At 35.3% G+C, this 25,393-nt stretch overlaps 1 long non-coding RNA gene across 1 annotated transcript in view; it reads left to right on the top strand.

The window, feature by feature from the left end:
- LOC118528435 (uncharacterized) overlaps positions 1-25,393 on the top strand; it is a 1,879,419-nt gene that overhangs the window by 85,640 nt on the left and 1,768,386 nt on the right. The window contains exon 2 of the long non-coding RNA XR_013446214.1: positions 5,199-5,317. This is a non-coding gene — a long non-coding RNA (uncharacterized LOC118528435). The remainder of the gene's footprint in view (positions 1-5,198; positions 5,318-25,393) is intronic.

Here is a 25,393-nt window from a genome sequence, read left to right as displayed (position 1 = left end):
ATGCTTGGAAATACTAATTTTCAAACAACTTTTTTGGAGTAATTACTTGAAGTCACCAAACTTTTATGAACTGTGTTACAACATTATCCATCAAACAGAGCTGGCATATTTGGCAGAAAATGAAATACAGATGATGGGAAACTGCATGAAAATTGAAAAATATCCCCCAATTTTCCAAAATCACAATTTACACTTTTTTCTTTCACAATATTAGTGAGTGTACAAACATGTAAAGATCATAGAAGGGTTCACAACCATAAACACACTGCACACACACAAAATAAATTATCTTCCCTCAAGTGATTCTGATTTTCAAGTAAGCACCACTAGCTATAACTTGTGAAACTGCTGAATTATTTTTCTGTAGAAAATAAATTCATCTTCAACCAATTCAACATTTTCACAACTTTATCATTTTGGACCAATGTGCATTTGGCCTTTAGGTCCCATTCTTAGTCTTGTCAGTGCTGTAACTTTACAGGCTCATTCTTGCAAACAAATTCTTTGTGCTAATTTGGATATTAAACTGTAAATTTCGGGGTGCCTGTGTGGCTCATTCAGTTAAGCGTCTGCCTTCGGCTCAGGTCATGATGCCAAGACCCTGAGATCTAACCCTGCATCAGGCTCCCTGCTCAGGGAGGAGTTTGCTTCTCCCTCTTCCTCTGTCCCTCCCCCTGCTTGTGCTCTTTCTCTCTCTCTCTCTCAAATAAATAAAATGTTAAAAAAAAAAAGTAAACTGTAAATTTCAAGTATCCCCCCGCCCACATTTAAAAGGTTTTATCAATTTCTGACCTAAATAAAAAGATTAGATGAAATTTAGGTTTTAAAACTACTCTCCGGTGTCGATCTTTAAAAAAAAAAAGGAAAGGAAAAGAAAAATTCACATGAATAAGCCATGATTAACTTTAAAACTTCTTACTGAGGAAGTAACATCCTTCTTAAGAGTATAATTTGTGCATTCTTCCAAATTCTTGACCTATTCTTTGATTTTTCTCTGAAGAAATAGGCAGATATTTTTATGTTTTCCTTTTTTTCTGTGGCATCTGAAGTTTGTCAGCAAATCTCTACATCACTGATTGACATACTGGGTTTGGTGAGAGCCAAGAGTCTCTTTAGTAATTAAAAAAAATACTGTGAAATTATAAAGTAAACATACACACAAAGAAACTATAGCAAGGAAGAGCTAGCAAGCTTTCCTCATGTAAAATTAGTTGTAATTAATAGTTATGTAAAATATGTTCTGTGTAGATTTTATGTGAGATAGTGATGTGAAAACAATGTGTATAGGATAAAGTCATTTGCATTGTTCAGAATTCAATCTACATCAGCCTACCCACTTTCTTCTCTCATATAGACACAGTATATGCCATTAATTTGGTTTACCTTGAAAGAATAATCTGAAATCTTACAAATATTTTCTGTCCAAAATATGAATCTACCTGATGTGGATGAGTACAGTGCTAATTAGACTCATTTATTTATTTTAACATGAATGACATCAGATTAGATAGGATCACCTTACTTAGATATGGATTTAAACTGCCCAATGTATAAACATTTTTATGCATTTACATTTTGTTTTATATCTTCCTTAATATTTACTCTTGGAAAATCAGAAATTTTTATAATATATATTATATACAAATATGTATACAATATGTATATTTAATATTATATATACCATTCCTCATTTTTGTGGAAACCTAAAAAATACAGACTATATTTGAACTATATTTATTTTCTGGAAATCATATAAATATCTCATTTTTATTTCCCATGTATATTCTAAAATGACAATTCAAAAATTCAGCATTAACACATTGATATTCATATCCTTATTATTTAATTTAATGTGAATATGATACTTCATAGGATACAAGTCTTTTCAAGTTTTATTCAGTATTTTTTCTTATTAGTTTAAAAATCATATATCTATACACTATATTTTTAAAAATTGAAGCATTGGCTGTCATGTGTTATATATTATGACATTTCCTACTAAGTTGGTTAAAAACCATTTCATTTTCTGTCATAAACAGTTCAGTCACAGAATAATGTAATTTAATGCAAAGAATGTGAGATTAACATTATCCGGAAACTGACTTGACTCTTTATTAGCCAGGTACATGACTTTGAGAAAATCACTTCGTGCTCCTTTAGCCTCATTTCCCTAATATGCAACATGAAGTTAACAATGATACTTCTTATTTTATATATGAATGAAAAATTGATATATGTTGTTGACCTGGCATATCATGACTAATTAATAGATGTTAGTTACTATTACTTTGTTATTATTGTTACTAATTGTGCAAAATCTATTTTAGCCAAACATTTAGTGGCTCATGTTTTGCATTTCAGTGGGTGAAACTGGGGCAGACACTTTTCAAGATAGCAATGACTTCCCCTGAGGAGTCAGTAGGATACTGAGGAAAAATGGACAATAGGATGCTGCATATTGAATCCCAAATTAGAAGTCAGAATGCAGTGTTCATTTCTGACCATTATTTGTGGTTTTAGTGGTGGCTTGGTTCCCAGACATGCTTACCAAAATATAATGAAGCCAAAATGTAGATGCTTTAGTTGAATATTCTGGGAATTTAAATACCGTTGAGAACATTGTTACAAGCAGATGATATACTATGCCCAAATATCAGGCAGACAGCTTGCAAATATATCCTGGAAATCTGATCCCTTTCTTCCATGTGAATTTACTGTATTATAGTAAAGAGGCTTTTAATTTTAAAATTCTGTGAAAATTACTTATTTGTTTCTACACATTACAGATTTCTTAATAAAGTATGGATACTAACTTCAGAAAACTTAACACAGAAAAATACTACTGGGCCACATTAAGACACTTATCCATATGGCTCGACAAATAAATGTTGAAATTAAATAACAACTAACAAGTAACACTAAATGTTGGCTAATCAAGTCAAGTCATTTTTAAATAATTTGTTTTGAATTAATGAAATGAGGAAGGATTGGCAATGTATGCTTAGTGGCAAAAAGCATCTCATCTCGTACATAACCCTCTCAACAATTACTTGTACAAAAAGCCTAGGTCGAGTAATAGTTACAGAAAGCATCAAAGGACACATCAGAGAGCATTTGGTTTATAATGTGATTCTGAGCCTATGGTGCTTTTATTTTTGTTTTTGTTTGGCTTGTTTATTTTTGGTCACAGAAGGCAAATCTAAATATGGCATAAGGGGGAAGCTTACATACTGGCAAGCGCCTTATTCTTTCTCAGCACTTGGGATTTTAAGAGCCATTTTGGTTGAGGGTGGCACAGGAATCCGGGAGCCACTTGGGTTCTACCACCAGCCATTCATGTGGAGCAGCAAGATGTCGCCCGAGAACAGAAGAGGATGCTGAGGGGGAGACCCCTTGCGAAGAGCAAAATAGACCTGACTTTCATTGATTGCTTTCCATAAACTAAAAGACAGGGCTACAGCACAAGTCATGAGTGAGAATGTGAGGTACAAGGAAAAGGACACGGATGTTGAATGGAAGAATCCCTATCTTCCTCCACCTTTTCTATGCTTGATTCCAAGTTTATGATTTTGCATTCTCTAGCAGGTAACCAGGTAGAATATAAGGTGGTTGTCTTAAGGAGAAAAGCGATCTTCCATGCTGGAAAAAAAAAAAAAAATTGAGTACAGTGATTTTACATGAAGTTCCTCTGGTGGGCCTTGGGAGTAAATATTTCCATCAGCATACCACTCAAGGCTTACAGACAATTGACAACCATTTTGAAGTAGGATCAAAATATTGTTTCAAAATTTTTCAGGACTTAATTGCAATTTTGTAAAATTTGGGGTAATGGTATCCTTTTTCTTTCTTTCTTTCTTTTTTTTTTTTAAGATTTTATTTATTTTAGAGAGAGAGCACGAGAGCAGGATCAAGAGTTGGGGGAGGGGCAGAGGGAGAGGCCGACTCCCAGCTGAGCAGGGAGCCTGACGCAGGGCTCAATCCCAGGACCCTGGGATCATGACGTGAGCTGAAGGCAGACCTTAACTAACTGAGCCACCCAGATGCCCCCAGAAGCTTGACATTTTAAATAGTTAAATCCATCATAGTAATTCAAGTATAATTTCTGAACTTTCTCAGCGTTTCTGATAGCACTGTCATTGGTCTCTAATAGTCTTGAAAAGGAATGCTTAAGTGGATTCAGTTTTAATATCAGTAAATTTAGCCGCCTGGAACTTGTAAAATTTCCAGCTAACCTAGAATGCCAAACTTAATGGAAACCAACACAATGAATGTACCATATTCTGACTTTGGGAGGTGGGGGTGAAAGTGCTACAGCATTTGTACCTAAAATTGCTTTTATTTGTTTAATAACTAAAGCAACTGTATCTTGAAACTGTGTCGCTTTTATAACTAGATATTAAGTTTATTCCCATTAAAACAACTTAAAAGAAGTCAGTAACCTTAAAGAGTCTTTCCATTGGAAGTCCTTTCCATTAAAGTCTCTTGGTTTGATTTTCACTGATAGCTAAGCTATGGGCAGTCTTCCTCCCACAAAGGTCTGTTCCTCTCCCTTTGCAAACTGCAGACCACTGAATCTGAAGATACCCTTACACATTTTGTTTCTTTCTCCATACCTCATTGTAAAAATCATGATTATTTTACAACTTTTTTTTTAACAAATCTCTTACTCAGTCTCATTCAGTGTTCAAATATATATTCTTTTTGTTATACGTAACGTGAATATTCATAACTTAATTGGATATAGAATAAAATTGACTTCCCTATGACTGCTTCAACACTAAGAGTTAGTTTAACTCAGCAACACTAAGAGTTAGATTGGTTGTATGAAAATCACTTAACTCGTAAGAAAAAAAAGAATATATTTTCTACCTTTCTTAGTATCCTAAACATACTTACCTTGAATAGAAATATATGCGGTTGAGATCGCTTGGAGTGTGTAGAGATTCATTTCCCATCTTACTGGGGAAGGAAAAGGAGTAATATTTGGCATTGCTCAATGAACATTTCATACAATTTTGGCTGGCCTCATGATTTTTGCATCATATATAAATCACATTTCTAAAATTCTTCATAGTTATTCAGTATTCAGAAACTTACTGTGTTTGGGAAAATATTCTAGCATTTTCTTATTGTTTTACAAATTACATAGAAATTATACCATTGTATTTAATAGTGAGACATTTAATTTTTTTTTTCAGACTTGAATGCAGCGATCATGTAAATTAGAGAAAGGAGATAAAAATAACCTCTGAATATTCTTCTCATGTGGTATTTATTCTGGATGAAGCATTAAGAGCTCTCACAGAGGTGTATCACTGTAAGTATTTTCTAATGAAATTAGAATGCATATTTTGTGTGTGTTTCGATAATGTCATGTGTGATACACTTGAACAGAATTTACGAATAAAGTATGTAGCATAGGAGCGGTGATAGGCAAAATACTACACTCTCCCAAAACACTGCCTGATAAGAGAATAGTTATTTGGAAAGAAAAAAAAAAATATATCCTGGATCTGAAAGCTCTTCATTTCTATAAATAAATATTTGGGGTAAACAGATGTAAAGTGAGGGACAATATGACAATTGTTTACTATGTCATGATGATCTTTGCCAGAATATATTTAGTAGTGTGACAGTTTTCTGATGAGAAAGTAAAATAATTATAAATCCAGGCTGGGAAGAATGATAGTCTTCCCATGAACAATCAATAGATTTTGAGTTATAAGATTAGAAAAATAGCAAATGAGAAACTTTTATAAGGAGGATGCATAAATGTTGGTGACATTTTTAAATCTATCAAACTATCGGTGATAATAGCCATGAGTTCCATTTTTTGAATGCTTAATCTGGACCTTATTAAGTTATCAAGTGCCCTTTACTCACTGCCTCTGCAGTGTAATCATACAGAACTATTATGTTCATAAAGAATAAAGACAAACACCATCTTGCAAAAACCTTGTCAACTGACCTGAGGGCTTGGTTTGGTCATATAAATGAAGAAATATATTTTCTACATAATATTCCATGGCTTTCTACTGTAATTCACCAGCAAGTGCTATTTTGATTGGTAAAGAGGATGGAATGATAGCCATTGTGCTGGTGGACTAAAGGTGGCTGGCTTTTGCTCTTGGGTTGCAATGTCTTTGATAGTCCCATGAATTACATAGAAAAACATAATGTCTGGGGAAGATTGTATTCAATAATAGAACCTCCAGACAACTACGGTTTCTTTAGGTTTTAAGATCACATGTAGATATCTCTACTGATACTCAGAGCTCACTAGTAGGGTCTTCCCATTGGGCAGGTCCATGCACTGCAGATGGCTACACATTTTAAATGTCCTCCCAGTATCTACTCAGATATGTCTTATGTTTTGACTTGTGTGATTAACCCAAAAAATAACTCAGATAATGAAAGATCTTTTTAAATATTCTATGACAGCATTTTTTTTTTTTCTAAAACTGAGTCCATAGTTTGGGAAAGTTCTTGTGAATGAAACCATTTATATTTCACTTGATTATTCATAATTCCAGAGGTATGTCACATAACGTAGTGATAGCTTAGATTTTTCACATCAAAATCTGAAAATTTTTTTCATAGTAACAGTTTACCTCATTCCAAGACTTCAGGTAATGGATCTACTTCTTATTTTAAATGGGTAAGTAAAAGCTTTAGAATCAGTCTTAAGACTTGTTTCCTTTAGCTGAGTCTAATAATTTTTAATCCTCTCATTGTCTCATAAAAATATGTATTCACAATATGACTGAATAATGAAATTGATTTAAAGCCAAATACCCCTTGAGACAAAATCAAACTTATTAAATATGTTACTTGTTCTACTAAAGAAGGAATTCAATGACATTCAATTTTTATGTCTTCTGTAATATATAATTTTTCTAGGTTAGAGTCAGAGAAAAATTTTCATGAAAGTAAATATTCCTGTAAAATATAGAGACAACTTGGAAGCAAATTATTTTTAATTAATGTTGGTGACTTGCAACTGAGAGAAATCTGTGAGTTACTTTAAAGCTATTAATCTTCTTCCAAGATCTCCTAGGCCATCTATCAGAACCATGTTGTCAAATACAGATTTGCAGAAATAATATTCAGTGTCACTTAAGATTAAGTGATACTCGAAACCATACAGTTTAACGCACTTAAATTGTTTAACACAATGTTCAATCTATAAAATTCCCTTTGATCTAATCATTTTATTATATTTTGTATCGATGTCCACGTGTGTTTTTTAATAACCATGATTACATGATTAGAAGGATGAATAGATAGAAGTTTGTTTCTACCAAGAAGGCAGCCTGGTATAAGAAATTCTTTTTATTAAGCAAAACGTATCAAGCCCTCTAGTGGTATTAATATATAAAATATTTCATTGTGATGTTTACTTAATAAGAGCAGTTGTTTTTGTTTGTTTGTTCTTGAAGTATAGGTATTTAACATTCTCTTGACATTAGACTTTTGCAAATTCCTGTTTGCTCTGTTTGGCAGATAATTTGTACTGCACTTGAGGTGGTTTTTCTAACTTTACCTTGGGATAAAATTTTTAAATGCATAGACTTAAGACTGAAGTAATAAATAGCCCAGTAGGTGATAAATCACATTATTTTTGAATCAGTTGCTTTTGTCATTAAGTCTAATATTAAAAGATATTTATAGTTTTCTATCTGCATGATGATAGCCTAATGATAATAATAATAATAAGAGTTTTTAAGGGAAAAACTACATCATGTAGGAACTTAGAAAAGATCTTCATTTAAATAAACAACACAATGAAGAGTATACCATGACTCACTCTTTGTAATTCTTACTGAGATCTTTCATTCTTTCATACTATTTAAAGTCTAAAGGAAATAGTCTTATTCATACTTAGGGATTTTTCCATCGAGCTTTTTTTTTTTTTTTTTTTTTTTTAAAATTTTGGCTCTTATTATCAAAGGCCTGCACTTGGGGGCTTTCACTGGCAGATCTACAAAGCATGTTTCAGTTATTAAGGAACAGGTTTTAACTTCATGCCAGCAGGATTTGTATTTCTTTCTTAAAAAAGAAAAAAAAGTATTAATGCCTGATACATAGCCAGAGGAAACAGAGGATACCAAGCAGTGGAAGTGGAAAAATAATATGGAAAAGGCTGAGATGCAAAGATGAGTCTCAGAGATATTCTGTTCTCAAAGATGAATTCCTTGATGTCCTGTCTTTTATTTCAACTTTGTTTTAGACTCCTAAATCAGACCCAGAGTGGAACCACTAAATACACTGTGGTAGAAAGTGCTGTGCTAGGTTTTTGAAGGTCTCCCTCATTTCTCAGAATCATACGATATTCTTTACGGTGAGGTGATAGTCCTCAGAGTCCTGCTTTATTTGTCCCACGGGCACTGAGTGGCTGATGACCATTCTTTTGGAAATGTGTATATTGTCCCTTCTCCTCACCAAGGGATTCCCACACATGAAGGTGCACCCATCCGGGTCTCTTTTTCTCCCTGTTTGTGCCCCCTTGTTCTTGGAAGTGTCCAAATAAAACTGATTTAAAACAGGATACTAAATCCTGTCGGCCAATATATCTACTCTTTCTGTCTAAATCTAGACAATCTTAAATCTATGGTGATAGATATATTCTTAAATCTTTAGCCTTCACTGTGAAATAAGTTCATCTGGGAACCTGAAGAAGCTGATGTTTCAGACTTGAGTGACCCAAGCACATACATTTACACTTCTGCTTTCAGATTATTCTAATTTTTTTCTCCAACCACTTGGGTTTGGAGTATTGCCATGATGGGTGATTTAGGGACATCACAGACACCGACTCAAAAAAGGGAACACAAAAAAACAGAATATTCTGGAAGTTGGTATATTTCCAGAGTCAACCCTATATAATACACAGCACTATGGAAGTTTGATTTTTAAACTAGGAGTCAGTATAGCCTTGTCACTACCCTGAACTGTGCCCTCAGGTCAAATAGAATTCCCGGTCCATAACATATCCATGAACAAATTATATTACGGAATCTCTAAGATGTCTTGTCATCTGAGAGTGTCCTGTTTGTAAATCATGGAAGCACTTAAAGATACCTTCCTATGAGGTGAGGGGTAGCAAAAAAAGAATTGTATCTCAGGACATTTTCCTTTTGCAATCTCCCACCATCCTCAGTCTCTTCCTTAGTTGTCAGGAGTTGAGCTGAACTGCAGTTAGCCCAGCTGCCAGGTGTCTGACTTGTCAATTAAGACAGTAAGCCAAAATGAAGGTAACAGTCAAACCTTTAACCACTTGCTGGGATAATATAAGCAGGAAGCTAATTTGGAGAAAGCCCTGACTCCTCCCTAATTCATTTCCCTTCATGGAACACACTTGTTGGGAGTCAGGTGGATCAGCACAGATGTGGGGCTCATTTATGCCGATTACAGCGCTGAACGAAAAGCTCTGTGGGTTTTGTGGACCGGGGTGCTGGGGAGGTAAAGAAGGTAGAGCTAGGAGCGGGAGGTACTGAGTCAGAGTGGAGCGATGTGTGTTCAAGCTTCCCCCATAAGGAGGTCACAGCAGAGCCACCTGCGGAAGGCCCTTGCCAAAGACCCCAGGTAAAGAGGTTTCTGGCTGAAGGCATATGGTCTAGGAATGTGGATGTGTGTACAAGCAAGGCTGGCCTGGGGAGGGGAGGGGTCGTGTCCTGAAACTCCCTAAAGAGATTGCAGTGTACCAGGTGTGCATCCAGTCAAGTGGGAAGGTGGAGCTCTCCCCTTTGAGGCCCACCAGGAAATGCCCACATAATCGCCTATGGTCAGGCCCAAAAAATCACACGCAGGCTCTGACCTGGAGTGAAATTCCTCATTGGTTATCATCTTAATTGCTTAATTCACCTTGAGATTAAATTAGGGAGCAAAAGCCAATAAAATTGGTCTTTTATTTGGAACACTGTGTCACATCGCCTTATTCAATTTCAATGTATAGAAGCTCTTACTCTGGGCTTGGTGTGAAGTGCTAGTTATACTAAGTCCCCGCCTTCAAGGAGCTTGGTGTCTACTGGGAAGTCCAGAGGGGAATATTTATTGTATAATACACAGCACTATGGAAGTTTATATTGTAGAGTTGCTTAATATATGCTAGGCTTGCTCCAAATGCTCTGCTTTATCCTCACAACTACTCTATTACTTATGTACTATGGTTGTCTTCCATTATGTGGGTGTGAGGCAGCCATTAAGGTTAAGGGAGGTTAAGTAACCTGTCTGCTGGTGAGTGGTAAAGCTGAGTCTAGAGGCCACACATATAACCACTGCGTTTTACTTCCATTTAAATATATCTAGAGGCTAGAGACATGCATAGCATGTTAGGAGGGAACAGAAAAGAGGCACTAGGTTTCCATGGGAAGTAGCCAATATTACCTAAATTGAGTGGACTTGGGAGGTGTGGTGGAGCGAGGCGGGGCTGGATTTAAAGCAGGAGGAAGGACATGATGAGTGGTGTGAACTACAGCAGTTTGGTGTCTCAGAAAATAAATTAAACAGTGAGCAATACAACAGAGGCTGAGAATGTAGTGAAGGGATGGATAGAGACAAGATGTATTTATGGAAGTGGCAAGATCACAAGGACTTGACTCATTGTTTTATATTGGGTGTTTGTGAGCTAGAGCTAGGGAGAGGAGAAACAAGAAAGTGGCCTATATGTTTTTCCATTTTGGTTGGATGCTGCTGCCTCATCCTGCGGTAATGACATAGGAGGAGGTTTATGCAAACGATATGTCTTGCCTTGGGGATCTTGAGCATGTGCCTATTGAACTCTCAGGTAAAGGTAGTTTGCAGACAGTTAAAAATGTGAGTCAAGGGTGTTATTTGCAACTGATGAATTGTTGAACAGTACATCTGAGACTAATGATGTACTATATGTTGGTTAATTGAATTTAAATAAAAAAATGTGAATCAATGATTGGCAGAGAAATGGAACCCCAGGGAGCATGATACCTAATGAGAAGGTAGAGAAAAGGGAGCCCCAAAATGAGGCATCCGAGGAAAGGTCAGAAGGGGCGGCACAGAGGAGACAGTGAATTCACTGTGGCGTGAGCTCTAAAGAGAAATCAGTGATGATGAAGAGCTCACTGCAAATGAGAGATCAATGATCAAAGCTGACCTGATCCTTGAAACTGATAGGCTCCAGGTTTCTGCCATTTGGCAAGGATAGGATTAGCGGGGCAGGCAGGTGGCAATGGATTGAAGAGTGATTAGGACAGAAGCGGTTTAGGTGAGAAGCGAAGGAGATGATGGAATTAAGTAGGCTTTCTTGGCTTTCTTACTGTTTATTAACTTGTCGGTTAGTTGGATTTTTTTGTTTGTTTGTTTTTTTGTTAACGGGCGTGATATGAAGCTTAGATACTGGGAAAGACAGAAAGCCCGATTCCCACAAGGATCTAAGGTTGAGACCCAGGGCCATGTTGACCGCAAGGCCAGCTGCATCACTAGATCTGTTTGGCAATGTCATGTAAGCTCTCAGTGCTTCAGCTTTCTCATCTTTAGAATGTGGATAAAAATGATGCCCATCTAAAAAGGTTATTGTGAAGACGACATGTTATGATACATGTACTAGTGGTTGACAGAGAGACCTCATTATCATGTTTGCTGTTGTTTTTATTTAGGGTAAACTAGTTGATCTCATTGATGAAGAGGCCCATAAATGAGCACATCATCCCAGACTAGAATAAAGGGGAAATGATTGATATTTCTTTAGGCGATTTTGTAAATATGAAACTCAGGGAGATTAATATTTCAGTGCCTTTAGCAGTTAGCCCTTTTCCTAAAGCTAAAACTAAGAGTAAAAATCAGGACCTGTTTTGGCCTAAAAGTATAAACGCCTGGTCAATTCAAAGATGTTTGGCGTTAAGACCCATTTTATCCCGAAACTATAAGCATCTGTTTGGGGATATTTTTATATATACATTGTATGATAACATTTTGCTTTTCGTAGGTGAGGTGAGAATCTTATATTACTCAAATTTAGCACAGGACTTGTATTCTTTCTTTACCACAGGCCAATAATTACTATGGCCTTTTAAGGAATCCCTCCTAAAACAGCTCCTACATACAAAGAGTAGGAAAACCTCCCGTAGTTACTAAAAGGAGTTAAAAACTCTTTCTGTGAATAGTGCTAAATCGGTTTAAATATATTTTAGAATGATTCTATTTAAGAATATCCAAGTAAATGGAATCCCATTACATTTTACCCCCCCTCAACTTTGGTCATTATGTTTTCTCTGTGGGTGAGTCACATATTTAGATACAACCAAAAGTAATTTATCATGAGCCGAAAGGGAGTAATCAAGCTAGGGAATAAAAAGGTAATGTTAAAATAATGGAGCCAATTTTCTTGTATATATTTATAAAAGGACATTTTCTTACGGAGTATGTGTGTCTGCATACACCATATGTCTTTTATTAGGATTTCTATATGCAATCCTGCCCCTTGTTCTACATTAGAACAGTCCTGTGCTGACCTCCATTTAACCTGAATCACTCTCTTCCTGATGATTCTGGGTTAATTTAGCCTGGTTTTCTGTTTTTGTTTTTTTTTTTTAACTGAAAGCTACCAGTAATCTCAGATGTGTTGAATGCAAGCTAAACCTAAGAGAGGCTGATATCAAACTAAAGATGCAAGTTCCTAAATTTTATTCTATTTCTGTATACCTTACTCATGCTGGTTTATGAGCTCTTCTGTGATTCAAGATCTGTTTTTATTCTTAATTGTATGTAGTGTTCATTCTAATATGATTTGCACTACACTCAAAGGCTTTCTTTTGCAAAAACTGGCAGCACATGAACAATTTATACTTCTTTGGAACTCTTGCCTGTTTGAGACACAACCAGTTCCTTTTGGGAAATGATATTTAATTAATAAACAGGACACTTTCCATCACTTTCAGGGGCATAGCTTTTAAGAGAATAAGGTGATACCTTTTTGGGCCTGGCATCTCGAGAGGGGGCTGCAATTAAGCAATCATTGAAAGAAACAGCTACTTCACCTTTTCCCAAGCTTCTGTTCCCATTTCAGATTTCCTTTTGGATTTTTTTCCTTCTTTCTTTACTACTTCTTTGTTGTCTGACAGGGCTGTCTCTGGTATCAAGGTTCTTAACATTTACTTACAGAAGGGAAAATGAATAGTTGGGTGATAATCTTCACTATAACTAAAGAAGCCTTATCAGACTTAGAGTGATATTGGAAGTGGTTGTCCAATACACATCTTTCTTGGGGGAAAAAAAAAAAAAGATCAATTTTAATTTACTACTTTTTAGCGTCAGCTTTACTCTGCAGCTTTAAATATGCACATAAAACACAGGGGCACTAAAAACATGGGAAGTCAACTTCTGATCATTTCTTTTGTCAAAGAAGCATGATCTTAACTCATGAGTCACTGTTAAATATAAGTGTAATGTGGAGGAAAAAGGAAAATACATTATGAGGGTTTTTTTTTTGCCAATTTGTATAATTTTTCAGTTAAGCAGTCATAAATCAAGGAATATTGTATTTTTTGAGGCTCATTAAAGAGACATTATACATCAGAATAGTGAAGTCGTCAGCATAATGAAATGATGAATGCCTGTAACTATCTGTGTGTAAATGATGTGAGACAGATTCGGGGTGTTACAAAGGAGAATAGCAATCTCCCTGACAGTTCCCCCTAGGTGCAGTTGCTGGATGCTGGTGACAGATGTGAAATGCAAAGCTCTTCAATGGCAAGCACTTATTAGCACTCAGTGGAAACTAGCAATATAAAATAAGACAAATAGCAGATAATATCATTTTAAACAATTTGCTCAGTAAGGTGTGTTATCGCATTTTAAAAACCTTCTTTATTGACAAAGGCGATGTTCTAAACTCAAGAAAACATGTTAGAAAAGAAAATGGTTATTTTGAGAAGAGTATGTAAAAAAATGTATACGTATTTTGTAATCCTGTCCCCTTTCCTTGACTTCTGTAGGGGCTCTGCTGTGAAGTAACTAATATGTCAAGCTTACTTACTTTGGGTTTATTTATTCTGTCAAGGAAACATATCCGTCTTACCTCTACACGCATGCTTTACATCGTGAGATTTGTAATAGGCATGCCATTTTGTCGGTCGGCCCATCTGGTAGTTGAGTTCTCTTTTCATGTCCGTATTTGTTGAAGTCATGTCTTTTTTGATGGAGAATGAACCATCTGTTGATGACTCAGGGTCTTCTGTCCTACATTTCAGATGCTTGATTTCACTTACCAAAGAGGGGCAGGCAATAGATCTGGTAATTTTCTGGAGGTTCTCCTTTATCCTTGCATTTCACAGCACCTGATCCAGGTGCCGGCTACATGAATGAATATCCTATGAAGGAGGAAGAGAGGGAGAGGGGGAAGACAAGAGGAAAGGGAGAATGAAGGGAGAAAGAGGAAATTTTTAGTCCACCATGGGTCACTGATGAAGTCTGTGGCATTGGCTAAATCCTTTAAGCTCTCTCTGCATGATTCCCATTTTCTTTTCTTTATTCAGTTTTATTTATTTATAGTTAACTAATAAAATTGCGAGATATTTAAAGTAGACAACGTGATGATTTGATATACATATACATGCATACCCGTGTGAAAGGATGGGCAGAGAAAGCACTTTGGATTGTGTGACCGAATATATGTAGACAGTGATATTAATAAAAATATTCATATTCTGTGTGCTTTGGGGATAGGAGTTTATTATTTTTAATAGAATATACTTGTACCTGTGCTGTAGTATTTTAGCACTTTATTTGTTCACTAACTGTGAATTTCTAGCAAGAAAAATGGTATAATTTCCCCATAACCACCAGTCAATGTGATGATACCTTTTCTTTATCCTGACATATACGTAATGGGGCTTAAAATGGCTTGACTAAGATACATTCTTTAAAAAAATTCCCTATTTTACCTTCTTTTTGCCTTAGGAATACAGCAAATTATAGGCATCTGAATTTTTTATTAATAATTAAATGTTTATATTTTGTGCTGATGTGGAAAATCCATGAGCACACAGTAGTCCAAATTTTCAGTAGTCTCCATATTAAGAAGAATACTTTTTAATTGCAAATGGCACTTTGAATACGCTAGTGCATGTAATAAGAAGTCTTGTTTCAATTCCTTGTATATATGTTTTGGAAATTTTCTGTTAAAAAAAGATTTGAGAATGTCCAGGCACAACTAATAAGTCCAAAATCATGCATATGATTATATGACTAAACTAAAACTAAAATTTTTAAAAAAAATATACTGTATTATTTTACTTCTCTTTTGCATATCCGTCTCCTACCAGACATCATGGTCATTTTACAAGTATACTCACCAAAAGAAATACCTTACAATTTATATAATAATCTTCAACTTAGTTCATGCAGAAACAGACACAATCTGAGAGCATCTATTATATATAATAACAGTTTTATAATAGGATTCACTTTTACGTATAACCAATCAATATACTTTTGGAATTTTTGTGGATTCCTATTCTATAATTGATTGTCTGTTTTCTTTGATGGGAAGAAAGAACCGATTGAAAGTTGTGGCAAGGACACCATTATAGATGTTGAAAAGAAGCATGGAAAGAACAGCTGTGAATATTTGATTTCAAGCTAACTCACTTTTATTTTTTCTCTAAAGGAAGGGAAGCCAGCGTTCTTACCATGAAAATTATTATTTTTTAACAATTTATTTTATCTCTAGATTGTTTTAAAGGATCAACACTAAATTGTTGGAAAGTATCACATTGATCAGTCTTACTACTTTATAGCCAGTCCTTGTAAACTTACTGCCGCCAGTAGGGAATGAAATCTAGTAAATTCTGTTTACATTTGGCTTACATTTACATTTAATGTCTAAGATTAAAAAATGATAAATGCAGCCAACTGACCAAATGGATATATACATATATCACGTTTTTGTGCTTCTCAATATAAGTTCTCACTGGCTGTTATTATAATTAAATGTATGTATTTTTCTAATTATGTTTTTACAATTTTTATATTAAAAAATCACTTTTAAATCCATACTTCATCTGACTGATGACATGATTTGAATCCTTGTGTCTTAATTCTAAATTCGTTGCTCTATCTACCCTATCATCGTGCTCCTTGATAAATGTCTGAACTTTACATCCAACACTATACATACTGCAAGTTACAGTATATGGAAGGGGACTTATTTAATTGGAGTTTTGTCACTTACGTCGCATTTACTCATTTTCTCTTTCAAAGTTAGTTCAGAGACAGATGAATGCTCAAAGAGATTGACTGAGTTCAGGGTAACATTTCCACCATTCTATTGCACAGAGTAATGACTCCAGAAAATACTTCTCAAAGCCAAAATACATCCTATCACATAATTCCTCTTCCTTCAATTACATATCATTTGTAAACATTGCCAAGTTATCATTTATTGCCAACTGAAATAAATGACTTAAGCATTTTAAAAATTATAAATATTCAGCTTTCTTTCAAACTGTATGCACATGCACACACATATACACACATAAATTATATGAGCGATATATGCATGTATATATATGTGTATACATTTTTATTAAACTTCAGTTTTTATGAATCAGAATGTAGCCATTGTGGTCAGACTAAGGGATAATGAACTAGGAAGCACCAGAAAACATTTGTAAATAGCACGAGGATTATCTGGAGAGCCAGGAGCTTTAGGAGTCCTTATGAGTATGAATACCAGGAATTGATTGCTTTGGGGCATTTGGAGTTGGAATGTTACAAATGGTAATGGCCTTAGAAATTAACCAGTTTTAGGATGGCAGTAGTTGAAAAATGGCATACTGCCTTAAACTGATTGGAACTCACTGCCTGAACCACTGTGTAAGAATAAGAACATATGAAGCATGTCATAATCAATAAGCCCTTTCTACCACAGGTGAGGAATGGAGGTTGGCAGCATCCTTGCTGAGGCTCAGAGAGTTTAAGTCATGTGCCCAAAGTTGCACAGATAGTTAACTCTGAATCCATGGCTATAAACAGGGCATCTGACTCATAATCCACTGCCATTCGCTCTGCTCTATTGATAGAGTAGAAACATACCCAGTAGGTTTCCTCAGAGTCAACCCAGAGACATTCAGGAGACTTAATTGAGAACATGAAGGATAGCCACGCGGGGTATGGCAGCTGCTTTTCATTGATGCCCTTGTGTGTTCAACTTACTGAGACTTACTGTTTCCAAGACATAACTGACTGTTATTCTGAAGCACTGTAACTAGGCACCGCCTTTTATTAATTACATTTCCTGTATTTTATGCTTTGTCTTTTCTTAGAATTTCCAAGCAGATGGTGCCTATTCTATAAACTCAATAAATAGCATTCTGTGAATTAAATATACTAAAATATGTTCAAGGAAAATCTCTCACATGGAACATAAAAACTGGATTAAAATGCAAACATTTTCATTCCAGTGTGGAGTATTTATCTAATAAAAATTTTGACATTAAATCTAAAAATTAACTTCACAGAGACTAAAACAGTTTGGCAAAATTCAGACCATCCCCAATGCTGCTTTTACTCCATCCCTCCCCACCTTTTTATAAAATCGTATCTAGCTGATTAATATAACAGAGCACTTCAGCTTTGGTGAAATACACTTATTCAATTTCACTGAAGATTATAGGTTTCAAATAATAAAATTGGATTTTATTGAGGATTGAAGTGTGTAAATAGAACATTTGATTGAATTTAATAAAATGGTATCCTGCTGATGGAGGCAAGTCATTTCCTCTAGTTTTAACTTGATTACAAAGACAAGAAGTTTTATGAGCAATTTTGAGTGGAAAATTTCTTTCTGTCTAGAGGAAAAAAAAACTATACTGAGACTAAGAAAAGTAAGTAGTACCATTTAATATTTTAAATAAGATAGTTGTGAATATATGGTTACTTTGGAAATACAATAGAACTATTTTCTAATCTGGTTTTGTGGCTGTTTACTTAGTCACAAGAAAGCTGCAGAGAGGTAAGCCCAGTAGACAAGTTTGTTTCTCTCTAGCTTTGAATAGTTTTATCTTGGTGATAAAGATTCTTTATTTGATATGTGCAGTTCTATATTTAATCAAAGTATAGTGAGATCAGAGCATCATTCCTCTTATCACAGAATGAATCACCACATAGTAACTGTTATTTAAATGTTTGGTTTTCTTCAGCCATTTCTGAGGTTTCTTAAAAAGAAACACAAGCAAAAATTTTTTTGCTACTTCTGACAAAATATATATATATGTATATTTCAGTATAATAAAATAAAATGTTATTTTGCCAAAATCTAGTCTTTTCTTAATTAATGTCAATATTTTAATTATTTTATTAGCTAAGGAGCCAACTGCAAATAGTTTTTTTTCTTTTTTAACCATTGGATCACAGCAGAACTCTTAAAAGCCTATTAAGATCTTTTCAAATAGAATATTTGGAAGCTATAAGACAGGCTAGATTTGCAATCGTGCATCATTATAAATGTAGAATGAGTATTAAGAATTGTGGACATCATGTTGACTGAATATTGATAATAAGGGATTCCAGAACAAGATGAATTTTAATGTGGCCTAAAAGACTACCTTGGGTTGATTTAGAATATTATCTTTAAGCAGTTGATTCAGAGTATCTGCAAGGGAAATAAATATACAGTCTGAATGTAGTAGTTCTATTCAATTATGTAGCAGTGCTTTCAAAGAAATAAAAAGGTAAACAGTTGATGAAAGGACATTACATTGCAGGAAAAATGTATCTCTTTATGTTGATAATGGCTGTCAGTTGTTTTTAATGCTTGGAGAAAGGTATATCATACAGAGAAAGAGAAGGGTCACTAGAGAGAGAAGTCCAGGAGAAGACAGAAGCGAGAATAATGGTGGCAGAGACAACCCCTCGCTGTACAGGAAAGACAGTGTAGAAACAGAAAATAAGGCAGCAGCAGAAAATAAATAAACCCCACGTGGGAAAAAATGCCTGTGGTTCAGACCCTCTGCCATCCTATGGGGAGCTATTTGAAGGCATTGCTTAGAAACACTATTTAAATACAGGAAAGCCTAGAATGTCTGAGGAATGGGACTTTGATGCTCCAACTGAGATGAGAAGGAAGAAACCTTGTAATTAGAACAAAAGTAGTTATATCTCAAAAAGGTTCAAAGTAGGGGCGCCTGGGTGGCTCAGTCGTTAAGCGTCTGCCTTCGGCTCAGGTCATGATCCCAGGGTCCCGGGATCGAGCCCCGCATCGGGCTCCCTGCTCCGCGGGAAGCCTGCTTCTCCCTCTCCCACTCCCCCTGCTTGTGTTCCCTCTCTCGCTGTGTCTCTCTCTGTCAAATAAATAAATAAAATCTTTAAAAAAAAAAAAAAAAAAAAAAAAGGTTCAAAGTATAGGAAATCACTCCAGACAAGTCAAATACGTTAGTTTGAAAACGTGCATCTTTAACAGGTGCCAGTTTTACAGTTTGAGAGGAACCACAAATGAGAAGGATGAGGAAGCACCTGAAAACCCTTCATGTAAAAGACGCACTGAAAAAGGTGGGATACATGTAGACACAATGTTATCAGTTAGGATGAAAGTCTTGAAAAGGCTAGGAAAGTGAATCAAAGTGTTTAAATAGAAACGTGGTCATGTAAGTGGTAGGACTTTTCACTTTGAAAGACCACTCTAAGGAAACCTTGGGTTGACACCTGTTAATTTTAAAATTAGAAAAAAAGAAAAAAAGAAGAAGAAAAACAGATCTCACCAAGTGTCTGCTATTCATTGAATGCCTAATTGTCCCTTGTTTCATCTTTAACTAACTAGCTGTCCAAGAATCGTGCATGACTCTCAACTCATGTATGTAGTTACTTAAATTCACCTCACTGTGCTAGTCTCATTTGATCATTAGGAAAAAAAAATAACAAAAATAACAAAAATATTAGTTATGATAGGAGATTGTCAGTATTCATAAGATCAACACAGTATTCTGTAGTCTTTTCAGTTCTGAAAATTGTGTGAAGAAAAAAATTATTTTGCTTATGAGAATAATTTTAACACACACAGGTCTCATGCCATGCCTAGTATGATCATCACTTCTCTTCAGCGTGAAAATAAAATGACCAAGCACCTATTATTATATCCATATTACCGGTAACATATTGATATTAAACTCAGAATTGACCTGTGATCTCATTACCTGCAGGAAGATTAAAATCGTCACTGAATGGTAAAAGCAGAACACAGAAGCTGAATAATGAAAATACAATAAATCAGTTTCAAAAATAAATGAAACCCAAAAGAGCCTTTCTAACTGGTCTCATTTTCATCCTCACTATTGTTTTCTAAAATAAGAATCTCAGAAAGTCTTCATCCTCCTCTGATGCAGCATTGTTTGTTCTTATATGTCCCCAAAGAAATTCTATATAGGCAACACAGGACCTGTCTTCTCCCTAACATTTGTTCCAAAGTCAAACAAACAGAAAGCAAACATGTTTCTTACTTTTTTTTTTTCAGTTTGCATTCAATATCTGCACATAAGGTACCAAATGAAAAGTAAATCCTACATTCTGTTTATAGCCTAAGCACCAAAGGAAAATAATTTTGAGAAATATGAAACATATACATATACTCTTATATAGTAGTAATAGTAGTAGTAGTAAATATAAATTTCAGACTATGATATTAGGAAAAGGGGGGATTAGTAACAAAGTAATTTGTAAAAGAAATTTGGAATTTAAATTTTTATGTTTACAAACTTTTCAAAACCTAATATAGTATTTAAGATAATGATTAATCATATTAAATTGAAATTTATCAATAAAACATGGATATAATTTTCTGGTGAAATATATCCATTCCTATGTGAAGGTTTTTTTTTTAAGATTTTATTTATTTATTTGACAGAGAGAGATAGCGAGAGCAGGAACACAAGCAGGGGGAGTGGGAGGGGGAGAAACAGGCTTCCCGCTGAGCAGGGAGCCCGATGTGGGGCTCGATCTCAGGACCCTGAGATCATGACCTGAGCCGAAGGCAGATGCTTAAGGACTGAGCCACCCAGGCACCCCCCTATGTGAAGTTCTTATAAGGTCAAGGATATATATGGTTAGGAGTGCCTGGGTGGCTCAGTCAGTTAAGCGTCTGATACTTGACACCTCAGCTCAGGTCATGATCTCAGGGTTGTGAGATTGAGCCCCGTGTCAGGATCTGCCCTGGGCATGGAACCTGCTGAAGATCCTTTCTCTCCCTCTCTCTCTGCCCTTACCCCCGCTCTCTCTCCCTCTCAAAAAAAAAAAAAAAAGAAAAAGATTATATATGTTTGACTATTTTTAGAATAATAATGAATGAACCCACAAAAGCAATAAATAATTCAAATTCTAGAACTTTAATCTGTTGATATCTTTGCAGGTCATGTGGGACATTCTGTACACGTTACAGATAAGGAAATTGAGTGCTGTGGAGATTCTAAGTGACTTGTACAAGGTCTTTGGTCAGACAGAATAGAATATTTTCATTCCCAGTTTAGACACTTCACACTGTGTAACTATCTCTTTTAATGACTTAATCTGAAGATATTTATTGGCTAAAGTACTCTCTATTTCAATGTGGGTGGTGGTTTTTGTATAGTCAATTACATGTTATTGTCATACTATCATTACAATCAACTCCCAATTTCATTTAAGTGAAATTAAATGGCATCATATCACAATTTTAGTTAATCACAATGATGTAATAGAACATATGATAAAGATTGCAATAATTGTTGCTTAACAGACTTGCAAGCCTCATCTGTTGCTTTGTATGAATCATATTAACAGAATGACACAAGTCATATTAACAGAATGGCACAAGGTTAAAAGAACTTAAGATGAACTTCAGAAGATAACAGTTACGCCCTGAGAAAGGAATGTGAGTTGTCAAGATCTCAGAAGCATCATGAGCCAATATAATTCAGAGAGAAGGAAAGAAGAGATTGAGTAGGTAGCCTGGAGTAGCGTCGAAGAAAAACTGAGGAAATCTCCATTGCTGTAGGTAGTGCCCAGGGACAAAGCAAGAAGGACCAGCTAATTTGTCCTTTTCCAGACTTAGCGTCAGCCTGGGAAAGGGAGGCACCACTGGCTACATGCTTGGCCCTTGATCAGACAGAGCCAGGTATCCTAGCCAGAAACCTCATTCCCACTCCCTCACTGTCATGCTTTCCGGCTATAGAAAATATCAGGTCCACCTGGCTCTTTAACGGAAACTATGGTGGAGGCAATCAGAAAAGGTGATGACAACCAAGGTACACTTTACCAGAGCAAATAGAATGTCTGAGAAGCTGTCCAAGTTAACCAGAAGACTATCCAGAACCAGAACCATATTAACAACATAAAGAACATCTTGAGCCTAATTATAGAAGTTAAGCAAAGAAATCTAGGAATCCATGCATCAGGGGAGAAGGTGATCAGTATGAAGAAACAATTAAAGAAGACTAACAAAAGTAAAAGAATTCAGAGATAATATTGGGGAAAATCTTCCTAAAATAAACGAAGAACTGTATTTATAGCTCTGATGTGCATATAGACTACTACACACAGAATGAAGCATATACATGAGAACAAAGTATGAAAGAGATGGCCCCAAAAATCCCCCCAAACATTATGGGCTGACATTTGCAGGAAAGGAGAAGGGGCAAGGAGGAACAAGGTTTCTAGGATTTTTAGGACATTTTACTGTGTGTCATGAAGTAGAATCGTTCTTTGGTAACTCTTTGAAAAACATCGAAAAATTTTAACTGTATTTTTGATGTTTTATTTGGTTGGAGCAAAGGCATTATCTTTTGAATGGATAAGCTGAGTGAGGCCAAAAACTGTTTTAGGTGTACTTTGGCAGCACGTTGGGGTTTTTGCTTGGATTTGGGATTTGCAATACAATTTAGATTACATTGTTATATAGAAATGATCCTTGAGTACACTTGTACAATGACCCCCTTTGGATTATTGTCATGAAAAAGAGTACAGAGCTACCCAGAAAAAGCCAGGATGAGTCTTAGGAAAGACACTCTAATTAAGAGGAAAATTGTAGAAACTGTAATGATATTAAAATCATAATCTTTGTGTTAATGCATAGTGCAGGGTCATGTTTCAAATGGATAATACATATAGGAAATATTTTGTTACTTAAAAACATAGAAAAAGTCTAAGAGACTCCCTGTGACAGTACAGGCTATAAATTATTAATTTTTTTAATTCAACCTTCACAAACACTTAGTGTTTAATAAAGTGGACCAATTCGAAGCATTTATTCTGCTTGACTAGCGGATACCAGAACCCCTGAGAACTGAGTTACCATTAAGGCACAGGAGATTAGATAGAAAAACAAGAGATCAGATAAAGATGAACTGCTAGGAAAAAAATATGTAATGAACATTTTTCCAGGGACAGAAGACTGAGTTATAATTTACATAGGCCACAGATATGTGGCAAAAGGCTGAAAAAGGCTAGAGATTAAGTGAGAGTCTGATGAATCCAGAATTACACAGTTTTTTATCCAAGCCATGAAGACTTCTATTTCCCTGCTTGACTGCCACAAAGTGCAGAGTTGCTTAGAATTTTCTGCTCGGTTTATTCACTTTTTTGTCCCTAATCAAATTAATTATGGCAACAGGATATAAGCATGGTGTTCTGGGTGGTATGGGCCACCTAGGTAGGTGGGAAATGCCTTTTTCATAGAATGGGAGGTCACTGAGTGAGGCAGATTGAACAAAAATGTACTCTATCCTCATTTTCACTAGAATGTCAAAAGTTATTTTTCAACCGTGGTATTAACTTTGAAGGAGCTAGCCTCTCTGGAACTATGAAAGTCTCAATTCCCATTACCCAGCTGTGTTATAATTATCACCCAGGCATCCAAATGTTGGCCAGATTTCGCAAGCATAGGAGAGGGCTTCGTGGCATTACAAAATGTAACTCGGAGCATATTTTATTATGGAGGCATTTTAATCTATGATTATATACTAAAAATAATGGCATAGTACTTTGTTAATATACCAATAATATCTTAACAAATTGTATATGGGAGACCATGTCAACCTTCCATGTGGTTGTAAAATCAGCATATCATAGCACCTGATCTAGGTAGTGAGTAGTTTGGATATGTTTGTTGAATAAATGAATGGATTGAGTAACATTTATTACATGGCTACAATAGAAAAAAAATAGAAAATCGATGAACAATTCCATTTAACTTTTTAAACCAAGTTTTGAAAGTCAACATACTAAACTAGTTCTAAACTAAAACTTAGAACTCAAATTAGGGCTGTTGGCATTTTACATATAAATGAAAGATGTTCAGCAATTACATATGGTATATCTTCTAATTTAAGCTTGGCCATTTTCTTTCCAGAAGAGTTATCATATGTGCCTTATTTACCTACTTAAGACCTCTTAAAGGTTAAAAAATATGAGTTAAGGAATTAAAGGTTTCATCAAAGTGTACAATTCATTTTAATATATGGAATCATTTCAATTTGTATCTTACTTGTTAACAGGTTTACATTTGGTAAGTTAAGAATTAGTAAATCTATAGTGTATTTACCACGTTCTTGAGAATTCTTATATAATGTTTTTTATTTATACTAAGAGCCACATGTGATATTTTGATTAGTTTTAGTAGATTGTTTGACGTAAGTTTGTTTGTTTGTTTATTTATTTTTAGTAAGTATAATTGTTAAGAGACATGACTGGCTTGCTTTTCTCCCAAAGGATCTGGGAATGGACAAGTCTTTCACATGCATTGAAAGAGTTTAATGTTGCTCTTTGTGTCTGTTTGTAGGCTACACAATAATCATCACACATGCATATTTCTGAAACTCACCATTCTTCATCTCCTGTATGTTCTTATGCGTAAAACTGGATCCTCCTGTTTTATTACAGAAACTTTGTCTCTTGAGTGACAATCAATGATCTTATGCAATGTACCTTTACTCCAAGTTCCCACTCTGGAATCTCTCTGGTTGATCTGAGTTTCCAGTGGGAATCTCTCTGGTTGATCTGAGTTTCCAGTGGGAATTTGTTGCTAATTGGCATTGGCAATCTCGGGAATAAAGGGAGAGGATGGAGAGCACATTCATTACTACTAGTAGTAATGATCCTTTATTTTACTTCTGATCGGTGAGTAATAAACTCTACATAGATCAGAGATTGCAAAGTCAAGATGTCAAAATCCAAAGTCTCTTCTCTGATTATTTTTGCTCCTTTTTCCTCATTGTATTGATGAGTAACAGTATCTTCTGTACTGTGTTCTACTTCTACTTTGCTGTTAAGATATTATTCACAAAGCACAATGGGGAGAAAGACAAATCCTTTCTGTGATATCCAGACACTAGAATATAATATGGAGCCCTAAAGAGAAAAACAAAAAGGCAAAATGAAAAGACAAAGTGACAAAGAA

This window comes from Halichoerus grypus, chromosome 3, assembly GCF_964656455.1.
Source record: "Halichoerus grypus chromosome 3, mHalGry1.hap1.1, whole genome shotgun sequence".
In the NCBI taxonomy this organism is placed as follows: Eukaryota; Metazoa; Chordata; class Mammalia; order Carnivora; family Phocidae; genus Halichoerus; species Halichoerus grypus.
The sequence above is the reverse complement of the archived record's forward strand: the minus strand, read 5'-3'. Positions and strand labels throughout refer to the sequence as shown.